Source organism: Ammospiza caudacuta, chromosome 7 (assembly GCF_027887145.1).
Source record: "Ammospiza caudacuta isolate bAmmCau1 chromosome 7, bAmmCau1.pri, whole genome shotgun sequence".
In the NCBI taxonomy this organism is placed as follows: Eukaryota; Metazoa; Chordata; class Aves; order Passeriformes; family Passerellidae; genus Ammospiza; species Ammospiza caudacuta.
In genome coordinates this window covers 4532847-4556766 of record NC_080599.1, presented here as the reverse complement: position 1 = coordinate 4556766, position 23920 = coordinate 4532847, and the positions used below count along the sequence as shown (strand labels likewise).

Below are 23920 nucleotides of genomic sequence, written 5' to 3'. Positions count from 1 at the left end.
CCTCTGCTTCCCCTTACAGGCTGCAGCTCACTAGGGACATACATCTTCCTAATAGTGATTTACAGCTGGTGTCTGTCGACCTCCAACATCCGGGTCACTGGAGGAAATTAGGACGTTGCAGGTGGACTGTCGTCGGAGACACAAAGCACACGCCGCGAGACATTTACATCGTCCCGGGTTTGGTAACTACCGACCGGGACCGTTTCGCGGTAGGGCTGTACTGTGTCCGACCCCCGCTCTTTCTCCCCAAAGGACAAGTTATCGCCCAGGCCATTCCGGTTCCAGGGAAGGATCATTGGAAGAAGACTCCGGAGCAGACATTGCCTCCGACGGTGGCCTGGGCGCAGGAAGTGGGGAGGGAGAAGCCCCGCCTGACGTGTCAACTTTCGTTGGGCGGGGATCGGAAGATAGTGAGGGGTCTATTGGACACAGGGGCAGATGTGACGATCATTCCCTCTCGGGAGTGGCCGTCACATTGGGACTTGCAAAACGCTGCCGGCACGATTCAGGGTGTTGGAGGGCTTCAATTGGCCAAACAATCAAGGAGCGTTGTCCAAATTACGGGGCCTGACGGGCAATTGGCTTCTGTACGCCTGTTTGTTTTAGACTACAAAGAGCCTCTCTGGGGGAGAGACCTTCTAGCCCAGTGGGGAGCCAAAATTGACCTTCCCAAGGCTCCCCAGGTTTTTCGGGCGGTGGCCACTGAGGAGCACCGGACCTGGAAGCTGGATTGGCTGACTGATGAACCAGTACAGGTCTTGCAGTGGCCACTTAATAAACAAAAATTGAAGGTGCTCAACGAGCTCGTTCAGGAGCAGCTACTTAAGGGCAACATTGTGGAGACAATGTCTCCCTGGAATTCTCCAGTTTTTGTGATCAAGAAGCCCAATAAAGATAAGTGGCGGCTCCTGACCGACCTTCGCCAAATTAATGATAAAATTGTAGATATGGGGTCTCTCCAGCCAGGGATGCCTTCCCCAGCAATGCTCCCCCGAAATTGGGAATTGGCAGTAATAGATATAAAGGATTGCTTCTTCCAAATTCCTCTCCACCCTGACGATGCCCCGCGTTTTGCTTTCACGGTTCCGTCCATCAACCGTGAGTCCCCAGCCAAGCGCTATCATTGGCGGGTTCTACCACAGGGCATGAAGAACAGCCCTGTGATCTGCCAGTGGTACGTCGCTTCGCTGCTGTCTCCAATACGTACAGCCCTCGGGGATGTTGTCATCATTCATCACTACATGGATGACATCCTCGTGTGTGCACCCGACCACAGTCTGCTTGCCCATGCGCTTGACCTGACAACCAATGCGTTGGTTGCTGCAGGGTTCGAGCTCCAGCAGGATAAGATTCAGCGGATGCCACCTTGGAAATACCTGGGCCTTGAGATTACCAAGCGGACCATTGTTCCGCAAAAATTGGCTATTAGGACAAAAGTCCAGACCCTAGCGGATGTTCACCAACTGTGTGGGTCTTTAAATTGGGTGAGACCCTGGCTGGGCATTTCAACCGAAGACCTAGCCCCCCTTTTCAATTTGTTGAAAGGGGGAGAGGGGCTTAGTTCCCCTAGGGCTCTCACCCCAGAGGCACGGGTAGCCTTGGAGAAAATCCAAAAGGCCATTTCGGCCAGGCAGGCCCACCGGTATCACCCGGGCCTGCCCTTTAAGTTCATAATACTGGGAAAGTTGCCACACCTCCATGGCATTATCCACCAATGGGACATCGAAGTAAGGGACCAAGGGCTGGGTGACCCCCTCTTAATAATAGAGTGGGTGTTCCTCAGTCATCATCGGTCCAAAAGAATGACAAGGCCACAAGAGTTGGTAGCCGAACTGATCCTCAAGGCAAGATTGAGGATCAGGGAGTTGGCAGGATGTGACTTTTCATGCATACATATCCCAATTAAATTGGAATCGGGCCAACTTAAATTAAGGACCTTTGAAGAACTGCTGCAAACTAATGAATACCTACAGTTTGCACTCGATAGCTACACTGGGCGCATTGCAGTAGATCGGCCGGCCCACAAATTGTTTAATTCGGAGTTTAAATTATCTCTAAGAAAGGTTCAAAGCAGGGAGCCACTAGATGCCATGACAGTTTTCACGGACGCGTCTGGAGCATCCCACAAGTCAGTAATGACTTGGAAGGATCCTCAGACTCAGCAGTGGGAGGCTGATGTTGCTATTGTGGAGGGTTCTCCACAGATTGCTGAGTTAGACGCAGTCATCAGGGCATTTCAGAGATTCCCTGAACCTTTTAATCTGGTAACAGATTCTGCGTATGTCGCAGGTGTAGTGTCTCAGGCTCAACAAGCAGTTCTTCAAGAAGTGTCCAACAAAAGACTATTTGAATTACTTAATAAGCTCGTGGAATTGGTCTCCCACTGCGAGCATCCCTTTTATGTTATGCATGTTAGGTCGCATACTGATCTGCCTGGGTTCATAGCGGAGGGCAACCGTCGAGCCGATTCCCTGGCCGCGGCTGCCGTGACGCAGGGCCCACTCCCAGACGTGTTCGGCCAGGCTAAGATCAGCCACCAGCTCTTCCATCAGAATGCGCCTGGCCTGGTCCGGCAGTTCAATCTTACACAGGACCAGGCTAAGGCGATAGTGGCCACATGTCCCCAGTGCCAGAAAGACCAAATGCCCACTGTGACCTCAGGGGCTAACCCCCGAGGCTTGGCGAGCTGCGAGGTGTGGCAGATGGATGTAACACATGTCCCATCATTTGGTCGACTGTGTTACGTCCACGTCTCAGTGGACACTTTCTCCGGGGCTATCTATGCCTCTGCCCACACAGGAGAGAAGGCAGTGGATGTACAGAAGCATCTGCTTCAGGCATTCGCTGTCTTGGGCATCCCTAGGGCCCTAAAAACAGATAATGGCCCTGCGTATACATCCAAGGAACTGCGGAGCTTCCTGCAGCAATGGGGAATAGTGCACAAAACTGGCATCCCCTATTCCCCGACAGGCCAAGCCATGGTGGAAAGGGCCCACCAGAGCCTCAAGATCCTATCCCGACAGCAATCGGCGATGAAGGTGGAGACCCCCCACGTCCGTCTGGCAAGAGCTTTATATACACTTAATTTTTTAAACTGCTCTTTTGACAGCCAGAATCCTCCGGTGGTCCGGCATTTCGGCAGTCACCAGCAGCTGCAGCCGAAGGCCAGGCCCCCGGTTCTTGTAAAAGATCCGGAGACCTGGCGGACGGAGGGCCCTTTCGACCTGGTGACCTGGGGGAGGGGATACGCTTGTGTGTCCACTCCCTCAGGCCCCAAGTGGGTACCATCTAAATGGGTCAGGCCCTTCGTCCCGAAGCAGAGGACAAAGCAGGAGGCAGTACCACAGGTCCGGCAGGCTTGTTGGCGGCGGCGAAGGAAGTCCAATAATCCTTTGTCCTTCTCTCCTGATCTCCCCCCTGTGACTGAGGAGCCCTCCCCTCCTTCCTCACCTCTACCCCTGGATTTCTTATGTTATGTTGCCTCCCATTCGCCCCCGGCTCCAGTTATTACCCCTCGTACATTCTATTTAGATTGGTTATTTGGAGAGGAACCATTTTTGTGATTTTGTGATACTTTTACTTGTCTCTTTCGTTGTAGTTACACCTCCCCAATGGCCCTGGTGTCAACATCGCTGGCTACCAACCCTTGTCTACTAATGATATTCGTGGCGACCTGCGGACTCCTGTTGTCACCTTCGGAGCCGTGGGTCATCCCCCAGCCAAAGGTCAACGTCTGGCGTGCCTTGGCCCAATCGTTAGGACAGGACAGTATATGCCTAGACACCGGCGCAGCAGAGGACCCGATGTCGTCTTGCCTTGTGGGGATCCCTTTCTCTCCAGGCGAGTTCCCTGTTACGTTCCAACATGCCTTTTCCCCAATCCTATCCCAGAGTCTCACCATTCTCCCCAATTTTGATTCATCCAATGCCTGGAGAGACGGAGTGGTCAGGCTGGATCCCGCACCCTCTGAGCCCACCGAATTACATCTCCTCGGGTCTGCCAACGCCTCCATTTGTTTTCAGTTCGATTATGGCATTACCCCAGTTGAGAAGGGTAGCGAGGTGGTCCGTCAGTCCAAAGAAGAGTATCAAGCCAAGCAGTGGTGCCGAGCCGTTCTAAAAATCCTCGGCCCCACCACTACTGGACGGACCCCTTACTCCCTTCCAAGAGGCGTGTTTCTAATTTGTGGCGACCGAGCGTGGGCAGGCATCCCCTCTGGCCTGGTCGGAGGGCCGTGTACTTTTGGCCGGCTGACGCTGTTTACTCCTAACATCACCCAAATTGTTAATTGGAAGAGAACAAACATCACAGCAGAATTGGGCAGAGCCAAAAGAGATTTGAAAGATCTCACGGAAGACTGTGATGATGAAATTACCCATTGGTCACATTCAAAATCCGTTGCCTTTACCATTCTGTTGCCTTGGGTATCGGTAGCGAAGGCTCTAGGTGAATTGGGCCGCCTAGAGTGTTGGGTAGCTAAGCAAGCGAATCTTACATCAGCCGCGCTTTACGACCTCCTCACAGACGAGGAAATAACAAGGAAGGCGACACTCCAGAATAGAGCAGCAATAGATTTTCTATTGCTGCTCCACCACCACCGTTGCGAGGAGTTTGAGGGCCTCTGCTGTCTGAACCTGTCCTCTCGGGCTGAGGACGCCAGACAGTCCATCAGAAGACTTCAAGACCTGTTGCACCAGGTTAAGCAAGAAACAGCTGACTGGCTGGGGGACATTTTTAAGGGTTGGGGCCTAAGCGGGTGGGCCAGTTCTATTCTAGAATCAGTTGCTAAAGTTGTGTTGAGTTTAATTATCATTTCAGTTGTGATTGTGTTGATCCGCGGGCTGGTCCAGAAACTGGTAGCCAAGGCCATCTCGCCAGCTGTGAACCACGCCACCATTCCATCGGAAGTGCCCTTCGAGCTGGAAGACCTCACCCCAGAGGTTGAAGAGGATGCAGATGAGGAGAGGTCAACTGGGCATCCTCAAGAACACCTAGACACTGACGAACTCCAGCTCGAAGGAGGCGAGAAATAGCCGGGCCAGCCGCGGATTCCCGAACTTTGAATTTTCATGGGCATTCCAGCCTCTTTTGTTTTTATTTGTTAAGAAACGGGGAGATGTTGTGATGTGTTTTTAAAGTCCCCCAGTTTTCTCCCCTATTATATGTATGCTCTCCCTCTGTTCGGTGTTAAATGGTTCCTCCCTACACAGTTTTCCCGCCACTGTAGCCCTGACAGTTAAGTTACCGTGGATACCCCTTCCCCCTCCACTGCCAATCTCTTATGTTATGTAATTTCCCCTCCCAGGCTTTACCTTATAAGTAAGTCTTCCCTCCCCCCTGGGCCCAGTCAATCACCCCCCACTCCTCCCAGACTTCTAGAAACTTCTCCTCTCTGGGGGTTGTGGTTGGCTGGTGTCCCGGGGCCCCTCTTTTGCTTTATATTTAGTGGCTATATCCTCATGTCAGTTATGTTTTGTACCTCCCTACCTATTCATGGATTGGTTTGCCGGGTTTCCCTCCCTTCTCCACCCCTTCACTTTAAAACCTTGTTGCTCCCCCTGTTCCTTGCCATTTGCTGGGGGTTCTACCATCTGTTGGTTGCCCTCTGCTGTGGGACTCTCCAATAAACCGACGTGTTTTCCCTTAGCAAGTGGTCGCCTCCTCATTCGTCCCTTGTAGCGCAAGCAGTCCGATTCCGCGATCCAGCCCAGCCCAAGGCCAAGACGCCAAGGGGGGCTGGCCTCCGATGCGTAGGGGCGTCGGCCACTCTCACCCCTTCAGCTAGCCGGACATAGGGCCGCGTACGCCCTAGCGCAGACTCCAACATTTATAGTTTTCCAAAAGTGACAGCGGATTGGAAGGTGACAGTGCCACCTCTCCAATGATACTGGTAAAACCAACAGCCCTTCAACTCTCTCCTCCTCCATAAAAGGAATGCGAAACAATGAGTTATTTACAAGAAAGTGTGTGAGAAAATTCACTACAAGAATGTCAACATCAGAAGGCTTAGAAAATCTTAAAAAAACAGGATGACACAAGTCTGGCTAGGCTTGTCCTCTGGTGACTGCCTCTCTGGTGACTGCCCCTGCACCACTGGGGCTCACTTGTTTCCTTCCTATGGAGACCATTGTGACACTGCGGAGCACTGTGGAAACAATGGACCATGGTGACACTGCAGGCCCTTGTGGAACCTGTTACACTGTAGACCCTTAAGGAACCAAGAGGAACATTGTGACCCTGCAGGGTGGATCCCAGGGGCCACAGTGACACTGTGGGGCCTTGTGGAACCAAGGATATCTTTGTGGGTCTGTTGGGCTGCATGATCCCAAGGGGCCAGTGTGAAGCAGAAGGGCTTTGTGGAACCAAGAGGCCATTGCTGCATTTCAGGGCCTCATGGAGCCAAAGAGCCATTGTAATCCTGCAGGGCACCATGGATCCATGGAGAGCACTGTGGCATTGCAAGGCCCTGTGGAATCATGGAGACCGTTGTGACCCTGCAGGGCCTTATGGAAGGAAGGGGCCATTGTGACGCTATGGGAAGTTGTGGAACCAAGGGAATCATTGTTGCACTACTGGACCCCAATGGAACCAAGGGGACATTGGACACAGTGAGGCTTCATGGAAACCAAAGTCCATTATGGCATTGTGGGGCCTTGTTCTTGTGGAACCATGGAGACCATTAGGATCCTTAAGGACTTGTGTAACCAAGGAGCTATTATGACACCTCAGGGCATCATGGAAGCAAAAGAATCCTTGCGGCACTGCGAGACCTCATAGAAGCAAGGAGCCATTGTGACACTGCAGGGCCCTGTGGAACCAAGGCAACAATAAATAGGTGTGGCTGCCTTGGCCTCCCAGGGTTTACCTGACAGGTCTGGCTGACCTTGGAATGTGGAAGGCCATTCCCATCTGCCCCTGAAACACTGAGGCTCTGCACTTTCTTTCTTATGGAAAAGAACTGTACATCTTTTCCTGGCATCCATGGCCAAAATTAGTATTCCACCTCCAAAATTCTGTGTATCCAAGGATTGCTCCCAGACAAAAGCTCCCAGGACAGACAAGTCTGGCTGGTCTTTGACTCCTGAGGGGCAGCACTCACCTGTTTTCCAAACACTGGAAAGGGCTCTGTGCTTTTCTTTATATGAAAAAACCCCCATCCCTCTTCTCCAGGCACAAATGTTTTCAATTAGGACACCACATTCATCATTTCAAAAATCCAAGTGTTGCTCCAAGCAAACCTGCCAGGACAGACAGGTCAGGCTTGCCTTGGCCTCTGGTGATTGCTGTTCATCAGCTCCTGAAACATGAGGGCTGCATGGTTTCCTTCCTATGGAGACCAATGTGACGCTTGGGAGCCTTGTAAAATGAAGGGGCCATTATGACACTGCCAAACACCATGGATCCAAGGGACCATTGTGACACTGTGGAGCCTTGTGGAACCCAGGACATCTTTGTGGCTCTGTTAGGCCAAATGGTCCCACAGGACGAGAGCAAAGCAGCAGTGTGGGAGTTAGCCCAGCTGTAACTTAGTCAGACAGATTTTACCTCAGAAGTACTGGGCTCGAGTTTCAAGCCCTGGGAATCATTTGTTTAACTTAAGGTGAGTTAGAGAGTTGCCCCATGAGCCTTTAGTGTTGTTATGCTAAGTTGTCCAAGTTCTCCTCCCCTACTGGTTACTTGTGTCCCCTATATGGTTATTGTTCTAGAGTGTTCTACCCTCGAGTGTATATATTGTTGCTTCGCCTTTATCTTAGGTCTTTGAATGCCACCCCTTGTACTGTCCTCGACTTCTCCATGTTTATTGTTTTTCACCCTGCTATTAAAGTTTTTTTTTTGGCAACTCCATTGATCCTGCTTGTAGGGTCATTGGGGGCTAGGACGGTTGGGACGGACAGAGACGTCTGAAGCCAGGTCTTGGAACTTGTGGTTTATTGCAAAGGGTGTGGGTGCAGGGACCTTGTTTGGAGCTGCCAGCCACAGCTCAGAGCAGGCCCGAAAGAGGAGCTCGAAAGAGGCGCCCAAAATGGATGCCAGAAAGAGGAGGGGCGTTCCTGTTACAATACAATAAATCTTCTTCTGTGCTGCATATTCTGTTTTTCACTAACCAGTCTGGTACAAGACAAATCTTATAGCATTTACATACAGCCTATAAGAATCATTACATTACCATACTGTGTTACATTTTAAACCCTGAAAACAACTCTGTGGACTCCTTCTGCCAAGTTAGTAGGGTCTGCTCTGACCCTTGGACCGGTCTGCAAGCAGAGGGTATTGTTTCATCAAAAGAAGTTTACCTTCAGCCGGCCATACCATTGTTTTCCAGTTGTTCAGTAACCAAGGCTTGGTATCTCAAAGCTTGCTTTTATTTCAGTCTCACTTATAGTTTCTATATTCTCAAAATCTTTTGCCAGGAAATCATATTTAGAAGGCCTTCCTGTTTCATCTTCCCCAGCATCTGCTTCTTTTCATTTTCACCACCCTTGCCCTGAAGCTGGGGAACCAGAAAGGTTTGTCACAGCCACCCTCATTGTGACTTTTGGCACCTGAACAGGGACCCTGACATTCAGTCATTTCAGCTGGGGTTAGCTGATGGATAGGCCAGTGCTCCTCGGGATTTTGGATTGTGCTGGGCCAGCAGATTCATCATTGCTTTGAGGGACCTTGGCCAGGATCTCCAGGGACAATGATGGTTGCACCTATGTAGGATTGCAGGTGGGTTTGGGGAAAGGCAGAACAATTATTGCCCATTTTGCCACTGTGTTTTTACAATATGCATCCACATCCCTTAACTGATTTGGGGTGTTCCAGTGGCTCTTCCACCTAAGGCAGAGAAAGAGAAAAATGGGCAGCTGGAAGTCCAAAGTAGAAAGGTGTGTATATGGATGCTTTAAGTTAATTCTCACTGATCATGACCAAGTATCTTCAAAGAACAAATTAAAATCAATCGTGAGGTGGATCATTAAAAATTTTCCAGATGCCTGTGAGCCTGACCGTCCTCCCTCCACCTTGGCTCCTCCACTTCCTGCTACCACAACCTTCCCTTCCACCCTGAATGAACTCCAGACTCCACCCCCAGAACTGCAGGTCATGCCCCCACTTTCAATCATTCCACCTCCACCCTGGGCCATGCCTCCAGAAGACCAGCCCTGAAGTCTGCCATGCTAAATCAAGGCCCTTCCTCTCCAACACCTGACAAAATGGCAGCGCCATTTACATCACCCTCTGGCAACAATATAACCCTATGCTCAAGGTACTAAGCCCAACTGTCACACTATTTCTAATCCAAATAATTCTCCTCCAAGTTATTCTTCCTCCCGAGAAGACAGTTTGGATTCCCCAGAGCCACCTCGCCCCTCACCCCCAGAAGATCCCTAGGAAAGGATCTGGAAAGAAGCAGTTAAGGAAGGAGACTGGCAAATAGTCTCAAAACTCCTTGTGGACCCTGATTGTTATGAAAGAAGGGGGCAGAATCCCAGGTAACAGCCATTGGTTTACGGGGAAATAAAGGAGCTGTGTAGGGCAGGTAAAGACCATAGGAAGGACTTACCTTGTTTTAATGGCCTGATGAGGGCCATGTTTACAGCACGTCTTAACCCCCTATGATTTAAAATATATTATGACCATGTTGTTATCACCTACAGAATACACCCTGTGGGAAGCGGGATGGAAGTGTTTGCTGAATCAATTAATAGCAGACTATGCTAATAATGAGGCAAGGGCGGAATTGACAAACAACCATCTAGCTGGAGAAGGACAACACAGCCTACCAGAGGATCGGCCAGTAGGTATCGCCAGAGAAGTATTGAATGATACCAAAGAGATGGCTCTGAAAGCTTTAATCCAGGTATTGGATGGTAGCACTCCCAATTTGGACTACCTTGGGTGGCTGCAGCTAAAGCTTTAGGACAATTAGACCATCCTGGGTGCCTGTTAAGTAAGCAAACCAATGCTACCTCACTCACACTGAGTGGCCTGGTCTCAGAGACAGAGACCATCAGACATGCCACCTTGCAAAAGAGAGATAAAGTTTTTACTCTGGGCACATGGGCATGGCTGTGTAGACTCTGAGGGCATGTGTTCCATGAACGTCTCCAGCCACAGCGAGTCAATCCATAAGGGCATTAAGGTACTGAAGAAAGGGTTCAAGAAGCTTCAAGTGGAAAACAATGACTGGGTCAATAAACTCTCCCAATCCAAGGGACTAAAGGGTTGGATGCTGTCTAGCTAAAACAGGACTATTCATTCTCTTAGTGATTGTTGTTGTATTGTTAATTGTCCCATGTTTGTTTGGATGCTTTTAGAAAGTCTTACAAAATTCTTTCAGTTACATCTTTATTATAAAACAGAAACGGGGAAGGTACCCAACACTGGCTCCTCATGGACTCCTTGGAAAAGAGAATTGGAAGCCAGGATGGCACAAAAACCTCTCAGAGACTCAGTTTGGGAAGGAAACACATTAAAAGTACCTAAAAGTATTCTTAAATCCATAAAGTACCTCAAAAATCTTGAGTATCATTAGGCATTAATGAGCCCCACTGAGTGTCAGTACAAAGCTCTCCTGGGACTTGTTAAAGCATATAATTGAGGCCATGATTGCACAAACCTCTCACAGAGTCAGTATCAAAAGTGAAAAACCAAGTACCTTAAAATAACTGAAGTACCATGAAGTAATAATGAGCCCCAATGAGTGTTGTTACTGACAAAGCCTCTCCAGGGACTAATTACAGCAGATAATTGGAGGCCATGATTGCACAAACCTCTCAGAGACTCCAAGGCAAAAGCCAAACCCAAAGTCCTTTGAAAAACCTGCAGTCCCTAAAAGGAGCATTAAAGACCCCCCTAGGGCCATTGCTGAGCAAGGCTCCCCAGGGACTCCTTCCAGCAGATCCTTGAGGCCACTGGGATGTGGGCTAGGGGAGGATGCTGAGGGCAGGACAAGGGACTGACAGTGCCCAGCTTGGCTGGGGCTGTGCCAGGAGGCCCCAGGGCCTCAGGGCAAGGTGTCTCATCACAGCCCTTGGTGGCACAGACCCTGCTGTGCCTCAGGACCCCAGGACTTGGTTTCTCTCTGTCCCCACCTGTCATCACTGCCTCCAGTTCTCTGCTCTGCCTGGGGCCTGGGGACACTTTCTCTGTCCTGTCCCTCAGTGGGACCCATTAAAAGTCCAAGAAACTTTGGAGTTGGATTCTGACTTGGAGTTCTGGAGAGGTTTCTTCAGCTCCCTCTCAGGGACTGATGTTCAGGGCCTGAGCACAAAGCCCCATAGGCTCATTAAAATCTTTGTGCTCTGTCTGTGCTGATGAGCTGGGCTGGGCTTGTGGCACAGAAGCAGCTCTTGGAAACCAAGAGGAGCTTCAAAAGCACATTTCTCTCGATGAGCAGCTTTTCTCCAGCCCAGCAGGGCTGGGGCACTGCCTGCAGCCATCCCGGGCACAGCACAGAGGCACAGAGAGCTTCAATCAGTCAGGGCTGGGAAGGTGCTGAGAAAGGCCTGGGGCAGAATCTCTGCCAGCCCTTGGCACAGGAACCTCTGGCTGCAGGACAATGCAGCTGCAGCTCCTGGAGCCATCTCCTGCTGCTGGAACATCCCAATGCCTACAGACTCTGTGAGTACAACTCTGAGTACTTCTGGTGCAGGGCAAAATAAATGTTCAGGAAGCTTTCTGATCAGTCTTAGAATATTTCCAAAGCAAGGATTCTGCCAAAAATAAAGACATTTCCTAAGACTTTGTATTCATTTTCCTAATATTGGAGAGTGGCAGGTAGGGGGGATAAATATTAAAGATTGATTATGAGTTCTGACAAGTGCCTGAGACATCTGAACTGTTCCATTTAGTGATCAATAGGTTCACAGGAGATCCCTAATGTACTTTAAGCCTTTCTGTCCGTGGAATGTGCACCAGCATCACCTTTGCTGGAGCCATCAGGCTCAGTCTGAGCTGTCCTGTCTCCAAGCTGCAAAGAGAACCTGCCCCAGCCAGTGCCCTGCAAACAGACAGGGTTCTCTCAGGCTAAAGGAGAGTGCACAGAGATTTGGGGTCTGTGAGTGCTGGCAGGGAGAGGTCAGGCTCAGAGAAACACCTGCAGGATGGAAATATCCAGGAAGCAGAGACAAGATCAGGCAATGAGAGAACACAAACCCAGAATTGCTGTGGCAGGGAGAGTTTAGAGATGCCCACAGGACCCCCTCCAGTGCAGCCCCTCCCTCTGAAAAAGCCCCCTCCCTCCTGTGCCCCCAGCCAAGCCTCTGCCCTCAGGGCCGGGGCTCCAAGGCATGCAGCCCCTCCTGTGCAGGCAGAGCTGCAGCAGAGCCGTGGGGCAGCTCTGCAGCCCAGGGCCCAGTTCCCTCTACAGAGCACATGGTTGGGAGCAGCTGCCCGGCACTGGGGGCTCTGGCAGGGGGCACAGCTGGCTCAGGGTGACGCTGTCCCCAGTGCCCGGCTCTGGGCAATGCTGTCAGTCCAGCCAGGGAAGGAGCTGCATCTTCCTCCATCCAATGCCATCATAAGGACACTTGGGAGTCTCCCTGAGATTTCAATCCAAGCTTGGGAGCTCCAATCCAGGGTGCAAACCTGTCCTAGAGCATCTCTGAGTTATAAGATTAATGGGGAAAGGCAGAGGTGCTGTGACACTGAAAATGCTGCTATTGGGTTGGTGAAATGAGCAAGGCGAATCCTTGGCTACAAATGTGGTTCTGGGCTGTGATGGACACATCTCCTGTCAGCAGTGCCTGGTGACATTTTAGGGGAAGCATGGGAAGGTGATCACCCTCCACCAGAAAAAGGTTAAAGCCCAAGGAAACTCGGAACAGGTCAGAATGACAGACCATCTCCCCTCAGTCTCCACTCATCACTTTGCCTCCCAGAAATTGCTCTGTTCTCCCTGAGTCAAGTAGAAATGCTGAGGGTTTCCTGATATCCAAGAATACCAGGAATAACATTGGGGAGCTTATAAAGAAAACCTCAGATCTTGAAAATACTAAAGACCATGTCTGTGTGTTCCAGAGGTGGGTGTATAGGAAATGGCTTTGATATTGGTTACAGGAATCTCCTCCAACTCTTCACTGTCCTTTTCTGCATGAACAGGTCCCTGTGCCCAGCCACAGCAAATGTCCAACAGCAGCTCCATCAGGCACTTCCTTCTGGTGGCATTGGCAGACACGTGGTAGCTGCAGCTCCTGCACTTCTGCCTCTTGCTGGGCATCTCCCTGGCTGCCCTCCTGGGCAACGGCCTCATCATCAGCGCCGTAGCCTGCGGCCACCACCTGCACACGCCCATGTTCTTCTTCCTGCTCAACCTGGCCCTCAGCGACCTGGGCTCCCTCTGCACCACTGTCCCCAAAGCCATGCACAATTCCCTCTGGGACACCAGGAACATCTCCTACTCCGGATGTGCTGCACAGCTCTTTTTCTTTATCTTCTTCATCTCAGCAGAGTATTTCCTCCTGACAATCATGTGCTACAACCGCTACGTGTCCATCTGCAAACCCCTGCACTACGGGACCCTCCTGGGCAGCAGAGCTTGTGCCCACATGGCAGCAGCTGCCTGGGCCAGTGGCTTTCTCAATGCTCTGCTGCACACAGCCAATACATTTTCCTTGCCCCTGTGCCATGGCAATGCCCTGGGCCAGTTCTTCTGTGAAATCCCACAGATCCTGAACCTCTCCTGCTCACACTCCAACTTTAAAGAACTGGGGCTCATTGCTGTAATTGTGTCTTTTGGACTTGGATGTTTTTTGTTCATTGTTTTCTCCTGTGTGCAGATATTCAGGGCTGTGCTGAGGATCCCTACTGAGCAGGGACGGCACAAAGCCTTTTCCACCTGCCTCCCTCACCTGGCTGTTCTCTCCCTATTCCTCAGCACTCTAATCTTTGCTCACTTGAAGCCCCCCTCCATGTCCTTCCCATCCCTGGATCTGGCCCTGTCAGTTCTGTACTCGGTGGTGCCTCCAGGCCTGAACCCCCTCACCTACAGCCTGAGGAACCAGGAGCTGAAGGCTGCAGTGTGGATACTGATGACTGGATGGTTTCAGAAACATTAAACCTCTGGCCAGTGTTTGCAAATCACTTGTAATAAAAGTTATTTTTGATATTTCTTGTTGGTTTGGTTGTGGGTTTTCTTCCCCTTTTTTTAGGTTTTTCATATTGTCCATAATTAAATATCAGTGTTTGGGCCATTTCTCATTTTCTTTCTCTCCACCTTCCCTGAGGCCAAAGACTGTGTCAATGAGGGGCTGCACTGTTGGTGGCTTTAAAGGAACTAAAGGATCTCCCAGCAGAGTTTTCTGCAGAGATGCCCTTGTGTTGCCTTCTCGGGAGCTGCAGCAGCAATGTCTGTGTGCAGAGCTGGGAAAAGATCAGTGCTGGCCCAGCAGCTGTGCCCAGCAGCAGCAGCACTTGGTGTTGCCAGTGCTGCTGCCGTGGCCCTGCCCCGCTGCCCTGGTAGCCCTGGTGTTGCTGTAGGGCCTGAGTCCTCTCGGGGCTGGGCACAGCCCTGGGGGTGGCAGTGCTGGGGCTGCAGTAGGGACAGGCCAAGTAATATAATTAATTAATAATATAAATAATTTCTAATATAAATATTCTTTGATAGTTCTTTTGGCTTTGTTCTTTTTTCCCCCCTGTGTTTTAGTTTTTCAATATTGTTCATAAAATAAAACCATTGGTTTGCCATTTCTCTTTTTCTTTTCCTCCACCTTCCCTGGAGCCACTGACTGTGTCAATGAGGAGCTGCACTGTTGGTGGCTTTAATAGAACTAAAAGATCTCCCAGCAGAGTTTTCTGCAGAGATGCCCTTTTGTTGCCTTCTCTGGAGCTGCAGCAGCAATGTCTGTGTGCAGAGCTGGGGACAGATCAGTGCTGAGTACAGCAGCCCTGGTCCTGCTGGCTGCACCATTCCTGGTCCAGGCCAGGAGCCATTTGCCTTCTTGGCCACCTTGGCACACTGCTGCCTCATGTCCAGCCTGCTGTCCAACAGTGCCCCCAGATCCCTTTCTGCCTCGCTGCTCTCCAGCCACTCTGTCCCCAGCCTGTAGTGCTGCAGGGGATGTTGTGGCCAAAGGGCAGGACCCGGCACTGGGACTTGTTCAACCTTGCCTTGTTGGATTTGGGCCCTGGATCCAGCCTGTCCAGGGCCCTGTGCAGAGCCCTCCTGCCCTCCAGCAGATCAACACTCACATCCAGCTTGGTGTCATCTGCAAAGATGTCCTTGGTTCCATGGGGGCCCTCAGTGTCACAATGGCCTCTTGGTTACACCAGGCCCTGCACTGTCACACTGGTCTCCTTGGTTCCATAGGGCCCCAAAATGTGACAGTTGACCCCTTGGTTCTGTGGGTCTTCACAGTGTAATAATGTTCTCGTTGGTGCTGCAGTTCCACAGTGGGCCCTTGGTTCCACGAGGCCCCAGAGTGTCACAATGCCCCTATGGTTACATGAGGTCCCACACTGTCACCATGGTGCCTGTGGTTCCACAAGTCCCCTCAGTGTCACAATGGACTCCTTGTTTTCACAAGGTCACACAGTGTCACAACATTCTTGCAGATTCCTTGAGGCTCCATCATGTCACAGTGGCCCCTTGGTTACACAGGATCCGGCAGTGTCACAATGTCCCCTTGGTTTCACTGGGCCCTGGAGTCTCCCAATGGTCTCCTTGGTTTTGCAGTGCCAAAATGGTGAAACCCCTTGGTTACACAAGGCCCTGCAGTGTCACAATGGCCTCTGTAGTTCCATGAGGACCCAGAGTGTCATGGAGCACTCTGTGGGTCCATTTGGCCCCAGAGCACCACAGTGGACCCCTGGTTCTGTGGGCCTGCACGGTGTCACCATGGTCCTCTTAGTTCCACTAGGCCCTGCAGTGTCACAATGGCCCCAGAATATCCCAGTCATCACAGAATGACAGAATCAAATAGGCTGGACAAGACCTTTGAGATGATCAAGTCCAACAAATGCCCTAATACTGCCTTGTTACCCAGATCATGGCACTAAGTGCCACTGGAGAGGGACAGTGACTCTGCCACCCCCTCCCCGGCCAGCCCATTCCAATTCCCATTCACCCTTTCTGTGAAGAACTTCTTCCTATTGCCCAGCCTGAACCTCCCCAGGTGCAGCTAAAGGCTGTCTTCTTTACCTGCCCTCCAGTAGATCCACACTCACACCCAGCTTGGTGCCATCTGCAATTTGTGAATGGTGGACTCGATCCCCTCACCCAGATCATCAGTGAAGATATTAAACAGGACTGGGCCCAGCACAGATCCCTGGGGGACAGCACCAGTGCCTGGACACCAGCTGGGTGCAGCACCATCCCCACCACTCTCTGGGCCCAGTCCCCAGCCAGCTCTTTACCCTGGGAGGGGTGAACATGTCCAAGCCATGGGCTGCAGTTTTTCCAGGGAATTCTGTGGCTCATGGTTTTAAAGGCTTTGAAGTCCAGGCACACAACATCCACAGCATTTCCTGCATCCATAGGTGGGTCACCTGGTCATAAAAGGAGATCAAGTTGGTCAGGCAGGACCTGCCACCCCTAAATCCATGCTGGCTGGCTCTGATCCCTCGGCCATCCCATGGGTGCCCTGTGATGGCACTCAGGGTGATCTGTTCCATAACCTTGCCAGGCACCCAGGTCAGGCTGACAGGCCTGGAGTTCCCCAGATCCTCCTCCAGCCCTTCTTGGGGATGGTCTAACAGTGGCACCTCCAGTGCTCTGGAACCTCCCCACTGAGCCAGGACTGATGGTAAATGTTGGAGAGCAGCCTGGGGAGCTCACCCACCAGCTCGTTCATCCCCCTAGGATGGATCTCATCCGATCCCATACACCTGGGAGCATCTGAGTGGCTCAGCAGGTCAGCAGCTTCTTCCTCCTAGATTGCAGGGGGCTGTTCTGCTCCCTGTGCCCATCCACCAGCTCAGGAGAACACTTGTCCTGAGGACAGCCTGTCCTAATATTGAAAATTGACACAAGATATTAAGTAGCTTAGTCTTTTACTTATCCTCAATTACTCTGTTCTCAACTGCAATCAATAAAGGGTTGTGGTTCTCCTTCTCCCTCCTTTTGCTATAAACTTTTTTATAAAAACATTTTTTATTCTTCTTATAGAAACTGCCAGGTTAAGTTCTAATTGAGCTTTCACCTCTCAACTTTTTTTCCTGCATAATCTAACAACATCCTTAAACACTTCCTGAGTTTCTGGCCCTTTTTCCCTGAGTTCCTACAAAAACTCCATGCCCTGCCAGGCCAGTCATTTACCTCACTAACTCATCTTTTGCCACACTGGGACAGGCTGCTCCTTCCCCCTTAAGATTACTTTCTTGAAACGTGTCCATCCTTCCTGGATCCCTTGGTTTTTAAGGCCTGTGTCCCCTAAAAAGATCAGTACCAGATTTAGTACTCCACACATCAGCATCCTAAATAGATCAAAGTCTGCCCTTCCTAATTCCAGTGTAGAAGTTTTGTTGCTGTCCCTCCTTCTTTCCCAGAACATTGAAAACTTGATTATTTCATGGTCACTGTGCCCCAGGCTGCCTCCAAGCCCCACATCTGCCACCAGCCCTTCTCTGTTTGTGAACAGCAGCAGACAGAGCTTTCCTTGGCAGTGTGAGTGTCACCAAAAATTTGGTAAAACAGAAAACTCCTTAACACCAATGCAGCATTAAGAATCAGCATTCTTTATTCAGCTGGATGCATGGGGGATAGCTCCTCCCAAAGCTGTGCATGCTGAGTGCAGAAAAGTTTCTGTTTATTTTCTGTATTTTGCACATTTATTCATTGATTGTCCTAAACTAAACCTATATATGATAATCATTTCCCCAAAATCATTAGCATATTTCCCCTCCCCTTACGCATGTGTTCTTCTATCCTGGGGTGGTCTCTGGTGGTTGTGGACCCCAATGTTCCTGCAGGCCTTGCTGAGCTAGCAGGAAACTGAGGCTGGTGGACATCCAGTTCCCCTTCTCACACAATGGGCATTGTGTGGTTTCCATAGGCCTGGGGCTTTGGAGAACAAGCTCCAGGTGTCAACTCACCTGGTGTAGACAATATATCATCTGGTAACATGAGGTCACAGATGAGGCTATGACATCACAGAGTGGATTAGGTAAGGTGTTTGAGCAGCTATGACATCATATACTGCCTCTGTGACATCACAGAGCCAGCTGTGACAGGGCAGAGGTCTGACATTCCAGAGCCGACTGTGACATCACAGATTTGGCTGTAACATCAGAGATCAGCTGTGGGGCATTGGAGAATGGGCTGTGCCATCACAGAGCAGGCTGTGACATCCCAGAGGGGCTGTGTGACATCCCAGCAGGGCTGTGTCAGGTCACTGGGTTGGTCACTCTGCCCCAGCTCCCCCTCACAGTTTCTCCCAACAAGTCCAATGCTGTCCATGCCCAGCAGGGTCCCTGTCCCCCGGGATCCCCCCGGCCCACCTGGAGCCACAGCCTCCACCAAAGGATGTTCCACAGGATCCACCCCAGAGCCTGACATGGGGAAAAGGGGCCAGGGCTGTGTGACCAGGACATCAAGGACAGGGATTATCCAGGTCACTGTGGCCTGGGTGGGGTTCCCCAGGCTAGGAAAGATGACTGGCAGCTGGAGCAGGGTCTGGGAAGGGCCTCCAAGGTGGGGCTGGAGCCCTTGGGCTGTGAGCACAGGCTGAGGGAGCTGGGCTGGTCCAGCCCAGAGCAGGGAAGGCTGACGGGCTCCTCATGCCAGCCTGGCAGTGCCAGCGAGGAGGGGATGGAGAGCACAGAGCCAGGCTCTTCACAGGGGGCTGGTGGGAGACAAAAGCCAATGGGTGGAAGGGGAAAGAGGGGAGATCAGCCAGGACAGGAGGAGATGAAATGAGTCAGGCTGGTTTCAGCATTTCCTCAACACCAAGAGCAGCCTGACCTCCCTTCTCCATTCACCAGTGACAGCTTTGCAAATCAGGAATTGTTTGAGCTGTTTTGTCCCCACTACAGAATGAGCATCCTGATACAAGAACTTAATTGTGTTTATATCTATCACAGAACCACATTTGTCTGAAATTACTTTTTAGTATGGAAATCACTTAATGGATGGTGGACTCATCAGGTACTGCTGGGACACTATGCATAACTCAGGGAAGAGCATGATTGCTAGTAAATTCTGTCCTGTTCAAGTGTGGTCTGTTGGCCATGAAGAGAAACTTTCTGTGCCTCTGAGTCTCAGCAGTTCCTGATCCCTCAAAAGACAAAACCTTGATGAGTTGTGGCTCCGTCTCCAGTGGTGGCACTTGGACATCGCTCCACATCCAGAGCAGAGCTCCCTTGTCCCAGAAAGTCCCTGGCAATGCAGGGATGAAGGAAACGGGACAGGCTGTGGGGATCAGGGGCAGGGCAGAGCCAGGAAAAAGAACGACTTTTGCATTTGATGGAGCTGTGACTTGCCTTGGCTTTGTTGGCTGACAAGAAATGAACATCCCTCTGTGTTTCAGGCAGCTCCTTCTCCAAGGAAAGCAGGTGGGAGTTGGAGCCAAGGAGCTGAAAGCTGCAGGTGCAGCCTGTGCTGGAGGGAGCTCAGGTTTGCACAAGGCTGCTCTGAGTGCCAGGGCTGGGATGGGGGACATAGTGGGGTGGGGGTAGGGACAGAGTCTGATTGATTGTCAGCCAGGAAGGGTCTTGATTTCATATCTATTCAAACTGCATGATGAGGTCCTTGGATTCAGTGTCAGCTGGAGATAGGACGTATCAATAAATTAACAGGGAGAAGAAACCTAATTTGGACCTAGGAAATCTTTGCTGGGGTTCCAGGGCAGGGCAAGGCTGTAGACCTGCCCCTTCCTCCCCCACACATGAAATGTTTTGCAGCCAACAATCTCCTCCTGTCTGACACAACAGGCAATGCTGGAGGTGAAATTCCTATTCTGGCCATGGGCATCTGGATGAGAAGGAAAATTATTTTCCATAGGAAGGAAAGCAGAGTGTCCCTGTGTTTGGAAGGCCAGTGAAAGCCTCACTAGGCCAAGGCCAGACAGACTTGTCAGGAATGGCATATTTTGTCTGGGAGCAATCTTTGCATTTAGGGAATTTTGGAGGTGAAAGCCCAATCTCAGCCATGGCCACCTGGAGAAGAAGGACAGTTCTTTTTCATAGGAGGGAAAGCACGGAGCCTTCCCCAATGTTTTAGGGGCAGATGAGAGGTGACCCTTGTTAAACCATTACCTGCCAGACTTGTCCTGGAAATATTCCTTTTGGAACAATTCCTGGATATAAGGAAATTTGGAGGTGAAATCCCAGTTTTGGGCATGGATGCTTGGAGGAGAAGGAGAGTTCTTTTTCTATAGGAAGGAAAGCACAGAGCCCCAGTGTTTCATTAGCAGAAGAGACAACTGAGTTCTTGAGGGTCTTGGCACCAAAGAGCACCGCATTCCATGGGGTCCAGCAGTGTCACAATGGTCCCAATGATTCCATGAGCCCTTTCAGTGTCAGAATGGTCTCCATGGTTCCACAGGCCCCACAATGTCACTTGACTCCTCTATTCCATGAGCCCTGCAATGTCACAATGGACCTTTGGCTCCATGGGATGTCACAGTGTCCCAATGGCCCCTTGGTTCCATGATACCCCAAAGTGTCACAATGGTCTCCACAGTTCCAAGAGGCCCTGTGGTGTCACAACGGACATTGGTTTGTTGGGGCCTCTCAGTGTCACACTCCATGGAGCCACACAGCTGGCATTCCACACATGGAATAGATGTGTGTGGTTCCATGGAATGTAGGGATCATTGTGACACTGGTGGTGGGACCTGGGGGCACAGGGGACCCCACTGTGCATGAGCAGGGTTGGACTGCTCTGGGGGGAGCTGTGAGGGGGGCCGGGGCAGAGTGACCTCCCCAGTGACCTCACACAGCTCCTGTGATGTCACACACCATCATGTGATGTCACACAGCCCCTGTGATGTCACACAGCATCTTGTGATGTCACACAACTGCTCTGTGATGTCACAGAAGACTCTGATATAAAAAAATCACACCGTGATGTCACTGTCTCTTCTGTGATGTCACAGCCTGCTCTATGATATTACACAGCCACCCAGTGTTGTCAAAACCCACTCTCTGATATCACAGAGACACCCTCTATAATGGCAGGATCGGCTCTATGGCCTCACACCCTACTCTGCAATGTCACGGCCAACTCTGTGATGCCACAAAGCCCTCTCTGTGATGTCATACTGCCGCTCTATAATATCACAGCACACACTTTCACATCAAAGCCTGCACTATGACATCATACAGCCATACAATGGGGTCACAGCCTATTCTGTGATGGCACAGAATCCCCTCTATGATGGTGTAGCTGTTCAATGACCTCACTCAACAACCTCTGTGATGTCATAGCCCAATCTGTGATCTCACACAGCCCACTCTTGCCTGTCACACAGCCCCTTGCTGACATCACAGATGCTCTGTGCCTCTGTGACACAGCCCCTTCTGGGCCATCCCACAGCCCCTGCCAGTTCTGAGCCCCTGTGAGCTCTGTCTGTGCCCTGCTGGTGTCCCTGAGGGGCCCTGGCAATGCCCCAGCCCTGCTTGGCTGTGCACAGGAGCTGCTTCTGGCCAGAGCTGTCTCTCTGCAGCGCTGCCCCTGCCAGGAGCTGCCTCTGGGCCAGGAGCCCAGCCCAGCTCAGCAGCACAGACACAGCACAGGGACTTCAATGACCCTCTGGGGCTTTGGTGCTCTTTGCATCAGACCCAGTCCCTCAGAGTGTGCTCAAAGAACTTCTCAAGAACTCAAAGTCAGGTAGAAACAGTGAAGTTTCTTATACTTTAAAGAGATCCCTGTGAGGGATATGACTGAGAAAATGTCCCCAGGTTCCAGTTAGAGCAGAACCCTGGAAGCACTGATGACAGGCAGGGACAAGCAAGGCAAAGGTGTCTCTGGTGCTGAGCACACCTGGATGTGTTTCAGGAATGCAAAGGGCCAAGACCTGAGCCCCAGCCCCCAGCCAGGCAGATCCTGTCCCTCCCTCCTTGCTCAGGGCCCTTCCTGGGATGGGTACTGGCATGTTGGGATGTGCAATGGCAAGGGCAGGAGCATGGGGTGGCCCCTGCCAGGCTGCTGAGCAGGGACAAGGAGGCAATGAGGCCCCAGGCCTGCAAGGGTCACTTGTCTCCTGCTCCTGCCTCAGGCCCAGGCCCAGCAGCCATGGCCAAAGTGCTGCCCAAGTTGGCTCTGGCAGGGCTGTCTTGCAGCTGCTGCCCATCCCTGTGTCCTGTGCAGCCCAGGCTGTCCCACGGTGTCCCTGCCCTGCGCCTCTGTCCCTGCAGGCTGTCGGCATCCCCCGACTGCCCCACCTGGCTGGGCCCTTCCTTTGCACCCAGCTCTGCCTCCTGCCTGCCTCTGCCTGCCCACACAAAGCCTTGGCCTTGATATCAAAAGGATTAATTCAATTTTTATTGTGCCTGTGAACTTTTAGCACAGAAACAAGGCATGCAGGGGCTGCTTTCTCAGAAAGAATGGTTGGAAGTGAAGACATCTGGCTCAAAAATGTAGCAATAGAAAATCGAAGGAGTGAATCTGGGAACTTGGGGTGGGTTTTATGTAAGTGAGTAAATTGTAATACACACTTACTGATGCTGGTAGAATAACATGTCCACATAAGGTTAGAAGTTATCCCTCACGAGACCTCAGGCCTGAATAAATGATCCCCTCTTAAAAAGCAAATTAGTGTTATTGGGTCTTATTCTGATATTTTCGAGATTTGGTGATGGCGAGGCCTCACAGAACAAGGAGTCAACTGTGATACTGAGCAAACTCATGGAACAAAGTGTCCATTGTGACACAGCAGAACCCCATGGAACCAAAATCCATTTTGGCACATTGGTGCCACGTGGAAGCAATGGTCAATTGTGATACTGCGGATCCAAGGAGACCATTGTGACCTGAAAAACCTCCCTGAACCATGGGACCATTGTGACACAGCACGGCCTGGTGGAACGATGGGTCCGTTGTTAAACTGCAGAACCTCATGGAACCAAGGTGACCATGTTCTACTGCGGAACCTCATGGAACAAAGGGTCCATGGTGTCACTGAAGAACCAAGGAGACTGCTGCTGGCAGTGTGAGAGCTCATGGAACCAGAAGTCCATTATGACACAGCAAGGCCTCATGGAGCCAAGGGTCCCTTGTTAAACTGTGTGGCCTCATGGAACCGTGAGCCATTGTGACACAGCGTGGCCACATGGAGCCAAGGGGCCACTGTGACACTGTGGATCCAAGGAGACCATTGGGACTGAGGAACCTCATGGAACCAAGAATCCATTGTTCCACTGTGGGGCCCTGTGGAACCAAGGGGAGCACAGGGACATTGCAGGGCCTCATGGAACAATGGAGACTGTTCTGACACTTTGGGACCCACATGGAACCAAGGGGCCTGTAGAGCATGGCAGGGCCTGGTGGAATCAAGGGGACTGCAGGGAACACTGTGGGTGTCCATGCGATGAAGGGTCCATTCTGACACCATGGGACGAAGGATACCATTGTGACACTCTGGGGCATCATGGAACCAAGGGTCCATTGTGACAATGCATGGAGGAACCATGCAGGCCATGGAACCATGGAGGCCATTTTTACACTTGGAGGCCTTGTGGAACCAAAGGGCCATTGTGGCATTTCAGAGTCTTGTGAAGCCAAGAGGACTATAGTGACACTGTGGGGCTGCATGAAACCAATGGTCTGTGGTGACACTGCAAGGCCTTACAGGATCATGGAGACCATTGTGACACTACAAGGAAGCAAGGAACAACCTCATGGAAGCAAGGAACCATTGTGACATTGTGGGGTCTTGGCAAGCCAAGGGGCAGTTGTCACACTGTGCGGCACCATGGACCCAAGGAGGCCATTGTGACACTCCAGGGCCCCATGGAACTAAGGATTCATGGAACAGTGCAGGACCCCGTGGAACCAAAG

General features: G+C 51.2%; 1 pseudogene; it reads left to right on the top strand.

The window, feature by feature from the left end:
• Positions 1-13109: 13109 nt before the first annotated feature.
• On the top strand, positions 13110-14042 carry LOC131559708 (olfactory receptor 14C36-like; annotated as a pseudogene).
• Positions 14043-23920: the final 9878 nt, after the last annotated feature.